Raw genomic sequence first — 17,370 nt, 5'->3', positions numbered from 1 at the left:
TGACCTAGGCAATATTAGGGAGATTTAGCTTCATGGTGTCGTTTGTTTTTCCATATGATAGGGGGGCCCATCTCTTTTGTCGGTTAGCCCACCCTGAATGTATCTGATTGTACAGCCTTGTGCCTTTGCCAATGAATATATATATATCTTTAAAAAAAAAAACTAAATAGGTGTTTTAAGGTTTCCTATGTACATATTAGGGTAGAAGCAGTTAAGGAGTTGTGGAGCCTCCAAGGAGTCCTCATTTCTCTCCAACCCTTCGGGTCTAGTTGGTTTTTATGTTTTTCTTTTTGAGATTTTAATTCAATCACCTTGTTCTCCTAATTTTTCTAAATCTTTTTCATGTTGAGCATGACTCCTACAACTTAATGGATCAAAAGTTGTATGCCATCTAAAACTTACTATTTATATTTAAAATGAAAATAAAATGGACTTTTGACCGTCGATCTGATGGAATCTTGCAAATCCGGCATGGTCAACTAGGCATAGTGGGTTGGTTTGCTAAAGTAGTTTCTCCTACCCAAAATCGTATATGATATGTCGAAAAACTCATTCCAGTTTGTGAGATACGATTGTTTTAAGGTTCTAACAGCCTTGGACATTTCTTCCTCTGATCGGGCCTTCTCTAGTCCAAGTATTTGTGACCCACTCTAAATCAGTCCCCTCCACTTCAAAAGAAGTCGACCTCAAGTTATCTTCCCACTTATCATTCGTAGCTTTCACCAACATGTGTTTGGTTGTGACCACGCACGATTGATTACTGCTAGTAATTGGGTGCACACGGCATCTACAATGATTCAACCCGAGAAGGATTGATCGTTCTTATGGAGGACCTCTTTGGCTATGATCGATGATGAAACAACGACTGTGGTTATGGAGCCCAACTTAAGTGTCATTGGTGGGCCATACGTCTTGGCCTGCTGAGCGAGTGACTCATTGGGTTTGCTGCCGAGTTTGAGGATACTTCCTACAATAGGAAGTGGGATGGGACCTAGTGGTTGCTTGCCATTAGAAATAGCTGATCTTTTTCTTACAAGAAAGAGAACATGGATGCATGCCCACATCTGATTTTTCGGACGCGAATTTTCTGCAAAAGGCTTTCGCAGGAAGTTCCTGGGCTGGGATGCAAGAGGGGTCCACTGTGATGTTTATGATAAATTCAACCCGTCCATCCATTTTTCGAGCTCATTTTAAGACATGTGACAAAAAATTAGGAGAATCCAAAGCTCAACTGGGCCATACAAGATGAAACAGTGGGGAAAGGAATTCTTACCGTTGAAACCTTCCTAGGCTCTGCCTTGATGTTTATATGCCATCCAAACTGTTTAAAAGGTCATTTTTACTGGGATGAAGTGAAAACATTGAAAACTTAGACTAATACAAAATTTTGTGTCCATATAAATATTTCAACGGTGAAAACTAAATCCCCACTTTTTCATATGTTGTGACCCATTTGAGATTTGGATCCACCTTATTTTTTTTCACGCACCCTAAAATGACATCAAAAAATGGATGGACGGGTTGGATTTCTCACAAACATCGCAGTGGGCCCCACCCGGAATCCTTGCACAGGAACTTCCTACGAAAGCCTTTCGGAGGAAATCTGCATCCTGATTTTTCTATCTTATCTTGGATACATGCATATGGACCACTGAAAAAGAAGAGTTATATGATACTCTGGTAGCGTATCATACTTAATATGCATGCAGTGAGAAATCGTATATGTGGCATATATTTGCTCAAATTTAATGGCCTAATTGTGGGACCCAAATGTTGCCAAAGTCAGATTGGTTGAACAATTCTAACCTATGATAGCAATTGTTTATTAAAACAGGGAACCAATGGATAATTTCATTTTAGCCATCCAATAAATATCTGCCTATACTATAAAAGGATTATTAAATATATGATAGGTATGGAATGTGACTCATAATTCGGACAGTTTATTGTAAATATATGATAGCCGTCCAATAAATACCTGCCACCAGAAGCTAGCGATAAGAGAGTGAGTTAACTTCTGCTATGTAGAGTCCTCTTTCTCCGGTGGTAGACTCTCGGAAATTTTAACACCCAGTCAAGGGTTCAAGTACCCATAACCGTCAAGGGTTCAATGCAGATCCACTTTCAGCCCCCCCAGTTCATCCCCTTCTAATTAATCTTTCCTGCCCATAACCAGTCCCAAACCCGGCTATATCCCCCTCCTTGACAATGTCTTCTTCATCCTCCCTCAGCAGCCCCGATAATCTCCAATCTCAGCCCTCTTCCTTCCCAACAGCTGCCTCTCTGGGTCCTCATATCGAGGACATCAACTACTTGTTCAGCCATAGCGAATCAACGAACTAAATTTAGGACCATTTTGTCCTTCTATTCCGCGTCCTAATTATCCAGATAAGCCCATTAAAGACCGAATTCTGCTTTGGTTTTCTTCAGCGTCCTTCTCTTGCTATAAGAGGCTTATTCGTGGGCTGGCCTTCCCTATAATTCTTTGGGAGATTTGGCTAGGCAGGGAACAATTTTTGATAACTGGGCTATCAATCTAGGCCTCATCATCTCCAAGATCAACAAATGGCTCTTGGACTTCGGAGCGCTTATGTCAGGCCTTGATGTCGTAGTTTGGGCCAATCTTGTGCACCGGGGTCTCGTCATCAGTGTGCCTCCCATTCGTCCCCATTAACTAGTGCTCATTAAGTTGCTCATGCCCCCAGCCCTGTGGCTGAAACTAAATGTCGATGGTTCATCCCATGGGAACCCGGGGCCCAGTGGTGGAGGGAGAGTTTGTTGTGATTGCGATGGGAACCTTATTTTTGCTTTTCACTCCAGCTACAGCAATCTTTCCAATATACAAGTGGAAGTGTGCGCAATGGCTGATGGGCTAAATTTCTATAGAGTTATGGGCTTGTCAACCATAGAAGTAGAAACCGACTCCAAGGTTCTGTTTGGAGCGGTCTTAACCACAGCTTTTTGGTGTGGCTGGAAACTCTAGTACATCCTTCAATCCATATCAACCAGCCGAGCCACTTAACATCCGATTCAAACACACCTTCAGAGAAGGTAACTCTGTAGCCAATGGGCTTGCTACTGTAGCTAGCAACAGTACGCCTGACAAGTTCTTCACCTCTCCTGCGGGCTTTCCTGTAAGACTCGTATCCTGGCCCGTACCATTCTGTAGGCTTCCGCGGTCCTACCGGTCGAATTCTGGCGACCCGCAACGCGTATATAATAGTTGCGCGCGATCCTTAGTTGTATCTCGTATTCCAGAGTCGGCTCGACCCGAGACTTGTACCATTGTGACTGCGCCGTCACCGCGGTTCCGACGCCGTGTCTCACGCACCAAAGTGATACCTAGGCCAGGAGATGTGGGCCCACGTTCAATTCGAGGAAAACGCTGCGCGTTGCAAAACCCAAGAGAATTTCTTCCTAATATCACATCAATCAATCAATCAATCCCATCAAGGGTTAAGTATATGTCAAGTACACATCACCTCACACCTCATCCCTAAGCAACCCCATAAGTCAACAATCCCTTACACAACCCATATCTCTCTTACATAAACTGCCCCAAAAGTCAAGAAAGCTCTTACACACCCATCACTCACCTCACCCATTACTCCATTACCCATCTCTCGCTCTCTCTCTCATGTCTTAAACCCATTCCCAAGCAAACCAAGCTCCAACGTATGAGCTTCCCAAGCTCTCATGAAGAAGCTCTAATGTGGCCCACTTCCTACCCTCTCATCTCCCATCTCAACCATCAAAACTTCATCATCTTCCGTTAAAATTAAAGCCAAGGAGTTCGGCGTTCCATCGGACCAAGAAGGAGGCTAATAAGCGGGTGATCCACCATTGATTTTGATTTCTAAGGGCCTACTTATTGTGGGACCCACTTGATGAATGCATTGTATTAGGGAGGGCCCAATAGTGGCGGGGTCCCTCCCCTTCTCATTTCTCTCTCTCTCTCTCTCATGGATGTCGGTGTGTGTGTGGCCCACCATGACGTATATATGTATTTTATCCATGCCGTCCACCGAGTGGCCCACATGGCAGTCCTTTTGGACGGGCCCAAATGAAGGAAAATACAAATATCAGCTTGATCCAATAGTGTGGCCCACCTGACGTGGGGCTATCGTGTTACGTAGGGCCATCCAAACTGTCCATGCGGGGCCTACTAGTGGGGTGTGTCCCCTTTCATCCAGGTCGTCCAGCGTCCCTAGACGCTGGACGCTGCCTCTCACACAGTTTCACACACACACATGTGTATGTGTGTGTGTATTATAATATAACATTTTATATTATAAATGCTATGGTGAGCCACTCCCACATGGGACCCACCTTTATCATGCTTTATACACCGTCCAAATGGAGTATGGGCAGCCTCCTGCCACTATAAGTGTATAATATATAATATTGTATTATATAATATATATTATATTATAACACTATATTGGTGGGCCACTACGTGGACCGCACCATGATGTATGATTAAATCTAGACAGTGCAATAGGCACGTTATCCAAGTCGTCCATCCACATGTCGTGCCTCATGCGCCCCACCTTGATGTATTGTTCAATCCACGCCGTCCAATCAAATTTCGTGGGACCCCTGTGATGTGTGGGTCTTGCACCACACTGTCCATCCATTTTTACGGCTGGAGCCCACCGTGATGTAAACCATGTCGTCCATCCATCTCACGTGCATATGGCCCCACCATGATGCATGCGTTGTATCCCTACCATCCGTCCATTTGGCGACTGGCCCCACCATGATGCATGTGATGTATCCCTACCGTCTATCCATTTGGCGAGCTCGTCTCCAGGCTTGAGACTAAAAAAATAAAGCAGATCCAATATCAACTGGACCACACTGCAGAGAACAGTGGGATGATCGCCCACTATTGAAAACCCCTTTGGGATTATAAGGATCTGGACCAATATGATATTTGTTTTTCCTCTATATCCAGGTCTTTTCAACCTTATGCACAGACTGGATGAAAAATAAAAACTATGGTGGGCCATTGGAATTTAACAGTGAAAATCATTGTCACCATTGTCATTTGTGGTATGGTCCAGATGATCCTTTGGATATGATTTATTTCTTAATGCTCTATAATGATCTCTAACAATGGATGAATGGTGCATTTGACTCAGCCCATTTGAATCGGCTCATTTGATTCGCCCCATTTGACTTGGCCCATTTGAATCAACCCATTTGACTCGGCCCATTTGAATTGACCCATTTGATTCAGCCCACTTGATCGGCCCATTTGATCGGCCCATTGATTTGGCCCAATTGATTCGCCCATTTGATTCAGCCCATTTGATCGGCCCATTTGATTCGGCCCGTTTGAATCGGCCTATTTGATCGGCCCATTTGATGTATATCAGCCCAGTGGTGCGGCCCATATGATGTGGCCCATTTGATGTATATAAGGCCCAATGAGATGTATGTGAGGCCTTTGTTTGGGCCGAATACGATGTATATGAGGCCCATTGTGATGTGAGATTCCACAATGATGTATAAGATGATATTTTTGGCGGCCATACCTTAGGAGCAATAATGGTTTGACGTCCACATTATAAGAGCAATGATGGTTGAATGTCCATATTGTGACCTTCTCTTAGGCCTTGTTCGATTGATCATCGATTTCAATTGTTGATGTTGGTTATTGATACTGATTATGAGTATGAGACAGCATAACATCATGATACATGCCCATACGCATCATCTGCATATTTATTATGAGATGTGATTGACCATTGCATATGATATAGTATAGATGGTTTATGGGACTCTCTGATAGGTGGAGTTATCCCACATGAGTGCACGGTATGTGCAGGATTGATGCATGATTAGACTGTGTAACTCATGCATCTCGTATTGTGTGATTATGATTACCATATGCCCTAGCAACATTAGGGCTATAGCTCCATAGGCATATGGTAGATGGCCAGATGGGACACTAGAAATCTGTTCTATATAGGGTGTTATAGATATCCCTGGGTGAAAGTCCCTAAACTCTCTTGGTTCCAGAGGTTGCTCCAACGTCTAGACTGAGTGGATGCATGAGCACATGAGGGCCGTATACCGTTAAGTCGCGTCTCCCACTGTGTCGTGGTCGGTTAAAATGGGGTGCAGTCTCACCTGCCTGAGAGGAGGCAGAGTTAGGCTGAGTTTGACCAGCTCGAGGAATGAGTTTTTTATTGATGAGCCGAGCCTGATATTAGCAGGTGGATATTGAGGTCTCTTTCACTCACCTTGTTAAGCGCGATGGGGCGGCAATCTGATTTGGAGTGTAATAGACCCTAGTGATTTCTCAGAGAGGAACCATACTAATATGTGGACTTATTGAGCAAAAATTGCATACTCATTCATTCATTCATTCACTATCCACTCGGGTTGGTGGTGCGCAACTATTTGTTACGTGTACCTTCGCATGGCCAGGATTTCGTTGGGTGCGGGACTAACCTGAGATCGGGAGTTTACCACATTGAGTCTAACTATCCAAATTTAGGTATATGACTGGTTTGGATAGAAGTCCCTTGTGGTGGACCCCGTAGCCTGCGATACTACGTACTATCATCCCGACTTCACCTTCCAGCTTGGTCATTTCATTCGCATTGCATTGCATCCTCAACACATATCATTTGGTTTACTGTGCTTTTATATTACATACATAATTAAGGTTAATAGTATTCGTGGACTAAGTATCTAATATTTGACTTACTATGTCTCCCATTGCATAGCTGATCTACATTGCTTCCTCAGTATATGATATTGGTTTATTATATTTTTGCATCGCATAACGTGAATAAGGCTGATGGTATTTATGGGCTTATCAGCATGTTTTCGCATTACTCTGCTATTGTATGATTTATGAACTTACTAGTATTTCTGATATTGCATTATTTATGGGCTTGTCAGTATTTTCGCTTACTTTGATTACTCTGATATTGCTTATTTGACACTTACCTTGCGCACACACTTTCACCATCCTATAAGCTTTCTATAAGCTTATGCATGATAGATGCGTGCAGGTGGCGTTAGGTCGTAGCAACATTGAGCTTGGAGCATGCAGCGGACTTTTGGAGCTTTGATTTTCGATATATGTATTTCCTTTCAGCACTGTTTTCAAATGTTTATATTAGTGGATATGTGATGATGATGTTGCCTTTGTGATTTGGGTATACTTGTGGTTTTGCTTCTTATTAGACAAATGTACGTTGAAAATCCTCTTTATAGGATCACAGGATCGAAATTTGGCGTATGGTGCTGGAAGCCGAGAATGGAGTACTATGGAGGCTGTCAGCACCGAGTTCGACCATCGGGAACTTTGTGGGCTCGGTTTTCGAGTTTGGGGCGTGACACTTCCCATCAAAGTGCGAGGATCCCTGGTCCTAAACAAAGCAGAGTGGGCTCTCTGAGATGCAACAATAGCAGAATGGGTATTGGTTAGGCTCCCTCCGCTAGGACCCTTCCCGTCCTTGTCTGCTCCTCCCCCTCCGCCAGAGCCCACTCACCCTCCCATCTGATCCTGTCCCCTCTTGGGGAGTCCCTTGTCTACCTCTTGCTTTTCGTGCTTTGCCTGATATATGTTACATATGATAGGCAGTCCCGGCTCTTTTTTTGTAGGGCCCACCCAAAAGGCTATACATCATCTTTTCTGATATACAGTTTTGGTGGCTTCATTCCACTTTCCTAAAATAATAATAATAATAAAAATAAAAGTACCCATAGGTGGTGAAATTCCACTAGGCGTGAGTGTGTGGGGGTGTGTGCGCATAAAAAAAAAACCCTTCTATTATGTTTTCAGATATGACAAATGAGAGAGAGAGAGAGAGAGAGAGAGAGAGAGTCATTGTGCATGAGAACTGCTATGCGTGAGGAAACTTGAAATCCAAGGCTCGCCCTGGCATATTCGGAGCTGAATGAGTTTTACCGTAATAGTAGATGGGTGGTGGAAATTTCATAAAGCACTGCCCTACACTACAGTGCGTATGGGATGTGTGTAGATGGGTGGTTGAAATTTCATTATGCACTCCCCTACGCTATGGTGCGTAGGTGACAGATAGAGATATTGCTCACATTCAATTAGTTGGACGTCCAACCAGGTTGGCGCTTGGGGACCACCATGATGTTTGTATGATATCTTATTGGTCTAGCATGCATATATTAGGATGTGAGCTAAAGTTAGGATGTGAGCCAAAACTAAAGTTGAATTACTCTATAGGGCCACACCAATTGGGAACAGTGAGGATGGGGATGGCCATGATCAAATGATTCCCAAGGCTTATCTTGGCATATAAATATCAATGTCACCATCAAGGTCTCAAAGGTGAGCCATTGAGACCATTTTCTTTTCCGTGGACGAATCGCGTTTTGTTTCGGCTTGACTTTTGGCCTCACGTTCTGACATGAGATGGGGAGCTATTTGGAAGATTTCAAAGGTACACGCGCGCCTCTCTTCCCACTACTTTTGGTATGGTCCACTTGAGTTTTGGCTCGGCGTGATTTTTTATATCATTTTCAATAGGTGCCCCATCCACTGTTTTCTTTGCTGTAGCCCACTTGAGTTTGATTTGCACAATATTTTACCACATGTTCTTACGTGAGATGATGGGGGAGTTGAAAGGTGGGTTTCAAAGGTGGGCATAGGGCCCAGATGAGTTTTGGTTCACCCCAATTTTTGGACTCATATATTAGCATAAGCCCTCAAAGATTGGCTACACGCAGCACTGTACGTGTCCAAGTAATAGACATGGATGGTTTGAATTTTCGTGGTGAGCAACAGGTAGGGCCCATGCCATTATAGTCGTGAACGTATAACATGGACTTACATGTCCTCAAATTCCTTTTATGTTAAGGGATTGTGAGATTATATTGTTTGGACAATATCTGGAAGATGTGGATTGACGGTGTAGATTTATCCATGTGGCACGTATGATATCTTCATGTTATGTGCTAAATATATGGAGGGCAACTTATTGATGAGCAAATCTTCGAAGGCGCATGCCGTGCACATGATTTAAAGATAATAGCTCGTAAGTGTTAGGGATATGTCAATACTGAAGAACATGTAGAAGACTATCAGAGAGATAAGAACGCATTTGACGAAAGGCCAGCACAATCAAATGAAAATAACCACTACTTTACAGTTAACAATATAAGAGGTTGCCAAGTAGGCAACGATTATTCTCATGACTTCATCATAGAATATATAAATAGCAAGAGAAGGCATAAAGAGTAGGATCTTCCGACCGCTTCTCAATCTTAAAGGCCTTAAACCCTTCCTTCATCTTATGGGAAATCCGGTTGGCCAGGAATGTGGTTCGCTTTGAAGAATTGTCTATCAGTGCGGATATTGTGATCGCCAGGATCCATCGTTGGATCACCCATCTTGGGTCTTCACTTCCTCTTCATAAGGTGATAAGGAGGACCTCAACCATGGCCCTTTCTGTGCTGGGGATTGTGGGTTCAGCCATGGCGGCTAGGCCTGTCCATGTGGTCAAATGGTTGAGACCACGATTGGGCTGGATCAAAATCAACATGGATGGCCCTTCCTTGGGCAACCCAAGCCCTTTCAGGGGTGGTGGTGTGTGTAGGAATCACGCGGGTGACATCCTATTCTCTTTCTCTTATGGTTATGGCTTCGGTTCGAACACCAAGGCTGAGATCATGGCTATTTGGGAGGGCCTCTCCCTATGCACTTCTTTGGTCTTCTCTAAGGTGGAGCTGGCCAGTGACTCCAAAACGGTGATCGAGTCCCTTGCTAAAGTTTCCTCCCTCTTTTGGGCCACACAATACTGGTGGACAAATCTCTTATGACCAACATGGACGTAGTCATTTCCCGCACCCATAGGGAAGCTAACGCGGTGGCGGATGCGCTAGCCCATGGAGGAAGTTACAACCAAACTCACCATTTCTTCAAAAATTCCGAACGAGCTCCCAAGGTCGATCAATGGCCTCCTCTTCCTGGATAGAGTTGGCTTAGGTTGTCTGAGGGAGGGAAATTAGCTTATTTCTTTCTTAAATTCTCGTTGCTTTTAGATGATAGGTGGGCCCTTCTCCTTTTTGTCTTTGGGCCTGCCTGAAATCTATCATCTACATTTTTCTCATTATATGAATTTTCCTTTTTTAGAAAATATTCACTCAAAAAATAATAATAATAATAAAATGACCCTAATACAAACAACTCAACTCCAGTGCAACATTGTTTATCCAGTCCCCCAAGGCATTTAGCTTAGCTTTCTCTACCGCTTAGTAGCAATGGAACCCTTAGTCACTAGGATTAGCTCAATTTGTCCCTACGATCACGTCAAACTGACTTAGGGATAGCCAATGGCCGTAATCAGTAGTTGTAATTCCCTTCCATTTACACCTATGTGCCCGATCTAAAGGATGACCTGATCTTTGGGAATCATACATTGGGTCAACAATAGCTTGTAATCTCGGCATTACTCAGTCCTCGCTCATAGTGCGCTGCTCGACAAAATATCCGGTTGCTCTTAGCTAGATTAGTGATCCCGCTTTAGTGGTAAGTTTTCCCTTTTCTGCATCTATATTTCAACTTAGTTTTGCTCAATCATATAATTGTTGCACCTTAATGTTTTCTTAGTTTTTTGTTGAGCTCAGGGCTAACCTGAATCTATAGGGCAGGGTGTATTGCTTAGTTTGTCAAAAAAATATGTCCAAAATAAAATAAAATAGTGTTAGTAGGTTCTTATGGCTGTTATTTTCTATCTCAGAGGTCCCTGCTACAGCCAGGAGCTCAGTGGTATGTTGGATCACTTCAGTCTGTTCTCCAGGGCTTTGAAGGCGCTTTGAAGGCTTGGGTACAATGAGGAAGAAATGATTCTCTAGTTAGGCCTCCTCTAAATTGTTGTTTGTGCTGTTGATTTTAAAGCTGATAGAGTTGTGTTTCTTGCTGTTTGGAGATAGGAGGCCCTTTGCCCATGCATCCTGTTGACAGGGGGTTGTTTGGCGGAAGCATCATTTGCGGGATGGCTTGTATATCTAGTGTCTGGAATGTTTGTTCGGTGGACAATGGTGATTGTATGGATGATTGAATGTGATTACATAATTTCACTTTGCAGCAATAGGAGGGGGACAAGGTAATTCTCCATGAGGCCATAGTGCATTGGCTCATTCCTATGGAAGTTTGATGCGGGGCCTCTAGCGCTAGAGGTGTTTTCAGCTCCTGTTATGCCCTCAGCCCGGCTCATGCATTGGCAATCCAAAATTGTGTGGCTTGCTGATGTAGAGCGGGTCACAGACACTTTCATGTCCAAGATGGAGCAAAGAAGGCCCAATCAGAGGCAGAAGTCGTCAAGACCGTTAGAACCTTAAAACAGGCATATCTCGCAAACCGGAATGAGTTACTCGACGTACCATATATGATTTTGCGGTAGGACGAGCTAATTTAACCAACCAAACTGGTACAGCTGGGTTTCCCACACCAAGTTTGTGAGATTCCATCACATCAACGGTCGAATTCCATGTTTATTTCCATTTTTATTATTTTTAGTAAGTTTTAGTTTGATTATAACTCTTCATCCGTTGGGCTTTAGGAGTTGTGTCTTGCGTGAAAAGTGTTTAGAAAAATTAGGAGAATAATGTGGTTAAGCCAAGTAGGACACTATAAATAGTAAATTTACTATTTATATTAAGTTACGAATTTTATGGAGTTTTAGTTGTAGTTTAATTCTTAAACTTATTCCAAGTCTTAGAATCCCTATTTAAAAGGTTGTAGACTCATTTATTTTATCTATCAATATTCAATAAATTTATTTCCACTTTTTAGAATTATTTTTAGATTCTATTTTTCCTCATGGATTCGAGAAGTCTCTATAGGGAGTCTAGAGAAGCGTGGATTCGAAGTAGTTATCCTTGAGGAAGACGGTGATCCACCTCATCATGTTCATCCCTTCGTCACTTGCATATGGGTTGCCTCCTGCTTTAGGCCATGATGTGCTGCACATGGTGTCCTGGGTAATGTCCTTGCTACTTGATGTTTGTAAACTTAATCTGTTGCTTGGAAGGAGTTAGAATTTTGGCAATTGGAAGAAGTTGCTGGTTGGTGCAGGTGCTAAAAAATTACTGTTTGGGAGATACTAGATGTTTGGCAGACGTGTAGCTCAGGTGGTTGTGTTCATTGCAAGTGGCATTTTGGGTGGTATTTGTGGCCTGTCTGCTGTCATGGTTTTTTTTTTTTTTTTTTTTTTTTTAATAAAAAAAAAAAAAGGAATACTGGTATTGTGGAGCATATGTCAGGTACCTATGGTGCTGGCGCAGCGCTCGGTCTGAGCTGGGATCAGCGCTGCAGAGATATCTTTCAAAAAAAAAGAAAAGATCGGGTTGCCTCGGAGTAACAGCCTGTTGGAGGTTTGCTATGATGCAAGCGTGTACATGCAGGAAGGGTAGCAGCATCTAGCTTTTAAAAAAAATATTTTTCTTTTTTTTAAAGGTGGGAGCACACTACCTAAGATTCATTGATCAGAAAGATGCTATACAGAGCATGGGTGGGCATCAAAAAATGACCGGGCCTCACCAAAATATAAACCTCAATCAGGCTGCAACCATATACAGAAAGCTGGCATTATGTTAGGATGTAAGCCGATAAAAAAGTTGAACTACTCTGGTGGGCCACACCAACCGGGAACAGTGAGGATGGGGATGACCACCATCAAATAATTCACCGGTCTTATCTTGGCATATAAATATCAATGCCGCCGTTAGGTAGGTCTCAAAGGTGGGCCATTGAGACCATTGTCTTTTCTGTGGACCACTGGAGTTTTGTTTCGGCTTGACCTTTGGCCATATATTCTGACATCAGATGGGACGTCCTATTTGGAAGATTCCAAAGGTAGACGTCTCTCTTCCCTCTACTTCCTTTGGTATGGCCCACTTGAGTTTTTTGTCGGGCTGATTTTTTACATTATTTTCAACGTGAGATAATACAGCTATCAGCAAGGTGGGCTAGCTGGAAATGGAGACAGTGGACCACACGCATCTCCAGCCTCAATAGGATAGACTTGTTTCAATTTGTTCACATCAAGAGAGAAGGGAATGGTGCGACTGATGGGCTGGCCCGATAAGATAGTGATCTCCAAGACAGTCGATTGTGCAGGGAAGCGTTCGAGCTCCCTATAGCTTCCGGGGGATGCTTCTTTTATATAAGGTGGGGCCCGGTGCCATTAGAGAAACTTTGTTATAATAGGTGGCTTCGGAAGTCCTTTTTGTCTGACAAACTGGATAAGATCAATAACGCCCTGACCTCGTCCTCAAAAACAATGTCAACAGATTTCAACTGGCTCGGGACTGTATTGAACTTGTTTAGATGTAAAACCACACTCCCACCATCTGACATCTTTATGTTGAATAGGTGTTTCATAAGATGAACCTTATTGGACGCTGATAGTTTTTCATACATGGTGACTAGAGTTTCCATTAATTCTTTTGTAGTTTTCACCTTGGATATATTGAAGGTGACGCTCTTAGACAAAGAGAGTCGGATCGTTTATAGAGCCTTTCGATCTAATAAAAATCACTCATCATCTGTCATCTTTTCTACTTTCTTCTCTTTTCCTCCTAGAGGAATATAGAGGTCATTCTGATACAGATAATCATCCATCTACATCTTCAAGAAGGTAAAGTTTAAACCATCAAACTTCTCAATTCTAGTCTTTCCTTCTTCCGTCATCGCTCCTAATAGAACTAAAACCAATAGCTCTGATACCAGTTGTTGCGCAGAAGGCCAACAACGTAGTGAACCGAGATCCAATCTCTGGTCTTACCCACAAACAATAAACATGAAGAAATATAAACTAGAAAAAGAATTAAAGCATTCCAAACAAACCACAAGACAAGATATACGTGAAAAAACCCTAATAAGGGTAAAAAACCACGGATGCAAACTTTCACTATGAAGAAAAAATGAAGATTACAAGGCAATATACTAACCTCTCCCTTGGAAGTATATAGAAAAACCCTTTGCCCATACCTTAGAATTATTTCACATACCCTAGAAAAACCCTAGGGACACCTATTTGTAGTTTAGGCAACTTCCTTCTCGCACCTTCCAATCCGCAATCCGCATCAAATCCGGAAACGAATCTGCGTAACCTCGACTGGTCGACCGGTCGAACATGGGCCATGACCGGTCGAGCACCTCAGAACCCAAAAACTGATGCTCGTTGGACTTTGAGTCGAGCCAATCTACGACTGGTCGAGCAAGGCACTCGACTGGTTGAGCGGCGCCCAGATGTGGCTCCACATCTCAACAATTTGGGCCGCAATTTGCCCTTTTAAAAAAAAAAAATAACCTCACTACTAAAAAAGTAATGAAGAGAACCCAAATCTTTCATTGTAAATAAGCAATTGAGATCGTCGAAGAGAGAGATAAGAGCATTTGACTTGTTGTTGGTGATAATAATGGCATCCACATAAATGAAAATGAAAGTTTACTTTGCAATCATCTCCAAACAAAGAGTGAAGTATCGTCCGTGGAGGCCGCAAAACTCAATCCAAGAAGATAGCTCGCAAGTCGAAGATACCAAGCTTGGAGGGCCTGCTTGAGCCCATAAAGAACTTTGTTTAATTTACATACATGATTAGGACGGGATGGATCCACAAATCCTTGAGGCTTGGTGATATAAACCTCTACAGTGAGCACACCATGTAAAAATGTATTCTGAACATCAAAATGTCAAATAGACCACCCAAAGTGAAGGGCAATAGAGAGTACGAGACGGATTGTAGTATACTTGACTACATGACTGTAAGTCTTGTCATAATCAATTCTAGGTTGTTGATAAAAGCCTTTGTCAACCAAACGTGCTTGTAACGTTCAATGGAGACATTAAACCTTTGTTTAATCTTATAAACCCATTTGCAACCCAGTAAATTATATCCACAAGGAGGAACCAAAGTCCAGGTACCCTATTTTTATAAGGCATCAAATTCAAGTGCCATAGCTGAACTCTAATCAGTAAATTTAACTGCCCGCATATAATAGGTAGGCTCTAATGGTGCAAACATTAGGAGACACTATCGTTTGAAGAAGCGTGTGAGATCGAAAGTAGAGAGAGATGGGTAGCATCCGCCCTTGTCCAATATGTTCTCGTGTAGAGCTCCACCCCACTAGTGCGGGGGATGTTAAAGTCCCTCAATATACATTGATACACCATCCTCTAACATCTCAATATTTTAGAGAAAGTGGTGATTTGACATGTTCTACACTATGCAACTTTAGTCCTGGGAGAGAAAAGCGGGACACCAAATGTGAAAATATATATATGACCAAAGCGTAAATGCATATGTATTTTTATTGTTTACTTTATTTTTTTTAGCTGATATGAGCAATGTCGTGGACTAATAAGAGGAGGCAACACAGGATTTCATTATGCCTTCAACACAAACGATGGGGACTCAAACTAAACGGAAGCGGATTACATGGTGTTGCAACTTGAGTGGTGTGTTGACGTCACCAAGTTCCATAGGCCCCACCATGATGTATGTGTTACATCCACATTACCCATCCATTTTGTGAGATTATTTTAGGGCATGGGCACAAAAATGAGGCAGATCCAAAGCTCAAGTGGACCACACACCCAAACATAAACAGTCCTGAGTAGTCAACTTTTTTTTACCACTCTATACTTCCTTTGGAATCTTGCAATCAATTGCTATAAAATGGGACAAATTCACCAAATAATAAGCCATGTTAACTGCCCTCAGTCCATAGGTTCTTTTCCAACTCAGCATTACTAATCATACATCGGGCTCTCTTTAAGAGAGTCTGATTCATTCGCTCAGCCACACAGTTTTGCTTGGGTGTATGACGCAATGTGTTATGCCTAATAATCCATTCATCCTTACAATATTGATTAAATTCAGTGGATATAAATTCACTACCATTATCAGTCTTTAAAACTTTCACCTCTTGCCCTGTCTGTTTTTCCATCATGGCATTCCATTGTTCGAAATTGGTGAAAACCTCAGATTTATGTTTCATGAAATAAATCCAAACTTTCTATGAGTAGTTGTTAATGAATGTGACAAACCATGACGACCCTCCAGCGAAAACCACGGGCGACGGCCCCAATACTTTAGAATGTACATAATCAAGCATTCATTTACATATATGTTTTTCATATTTAAAAGACAACCTAGATTGTTTATCATATATACAATGCTCGCATATATTTAAACCAAGACTCTTAAAACTTAGAATTAAGCATTAGTCAGAGAGTACCTTCATGCCTCGCTCACTCATGTAGCCTAGACGTGCATGTCACATACATGCAGACGTGGAATATGCTACCGCAGTTACAGTTTCACCTGTTGAAGTGCTTTCGATCAATCTGTAAATATTACCGTGCCTTTGTGCTCTCATAACTTCGAGCGCCCCTTTTGAAACTTTAAGCACACCATTGAAACCGTAGAACTTACACCCAATTACCTCGAGTGCGCCAAGAGATACCAAACTCTTCTTCATATCAGGAACATGCCTCACCTCAGTCCAGTTACACTCATCCCATCAAACATCTTGATACGGATAATACCAATAGCTACAACATTATAGACATTATCATTGCCCATAAATACATGTCCACCATCGCACTCCCTGTATCTGGCGAACCAACTCCGATGAAGAGTCATGTGATATGAAGCCTCTGTGTCCAGAATCCACTCGTCTCTACGATTATCGTATAAGTGTCCGATCATAAACTTTGACACACATCACTTCTGTTTATTTCTTCATCAGACGTGGCAGTGATGGCCTCTTTGGAAGAAGCCTCTGTATTTTCTTTTTCTTTTTTTTTTGCTTTAGGATTTGTACAATTCTTCTTCATGTGCCCTGTCATCCCATAATTCCAGCACTTTAACTTACCCTTGCCCTTGGATTTGGATCTCGAACGAGAAAATCCCGTGTCCCGCTCAGAATTACGACCTCTCGTAAACATTGCATCTGTGGAGGCCCCCATGTTACCGTTTTTCTTTCTCATCGCCTTTCCCTGAAGGGCTAAGATGACGGTATCGACACTAAGGGATAGGTTACCGGTGGACAACATGTTCTTAAAAGACTCATACGAAGCCAGAAGTGAATTCAATAAGATATACGCCTGATCTTCATCTTTGATCACTTTCTCCATATCCAGTAATTTACAGATCATCTTGTTAAAATTTCTTATGTGAGTCTCAACATCTCCTCCCTCTGTCATCTTGAAGTTGAACAACTGCAACTTCAAGTGTATGCAATTTTTAAGGTACTTCTTCGCATAGATGTTGCTACAATTTTCTCACTCATGACATTGTAGACAACCTCATCCATTAGATTGAGGATTTTGATTTCTTATTTCATAATCATCAGTATAT

The sequence above is a fragment of the Magnolia sinica genome, chromosome 7 (genome assembly GCF_029962835.1).
Source record: "Magnolia sinica isolate HGM2019 chromosome 7, MsV1, whole genome shotgun sequence".
Classification (NCBI taxonomy): Eukaryota; Viridiplantae; Streptophyta; class Magnoliopsida; order Magnoliales; family Magnoliaceae; genus Magnolia; species Magnolia sinica.
This window is presented reverse-complemented; position numbering follows the sequence as displayed.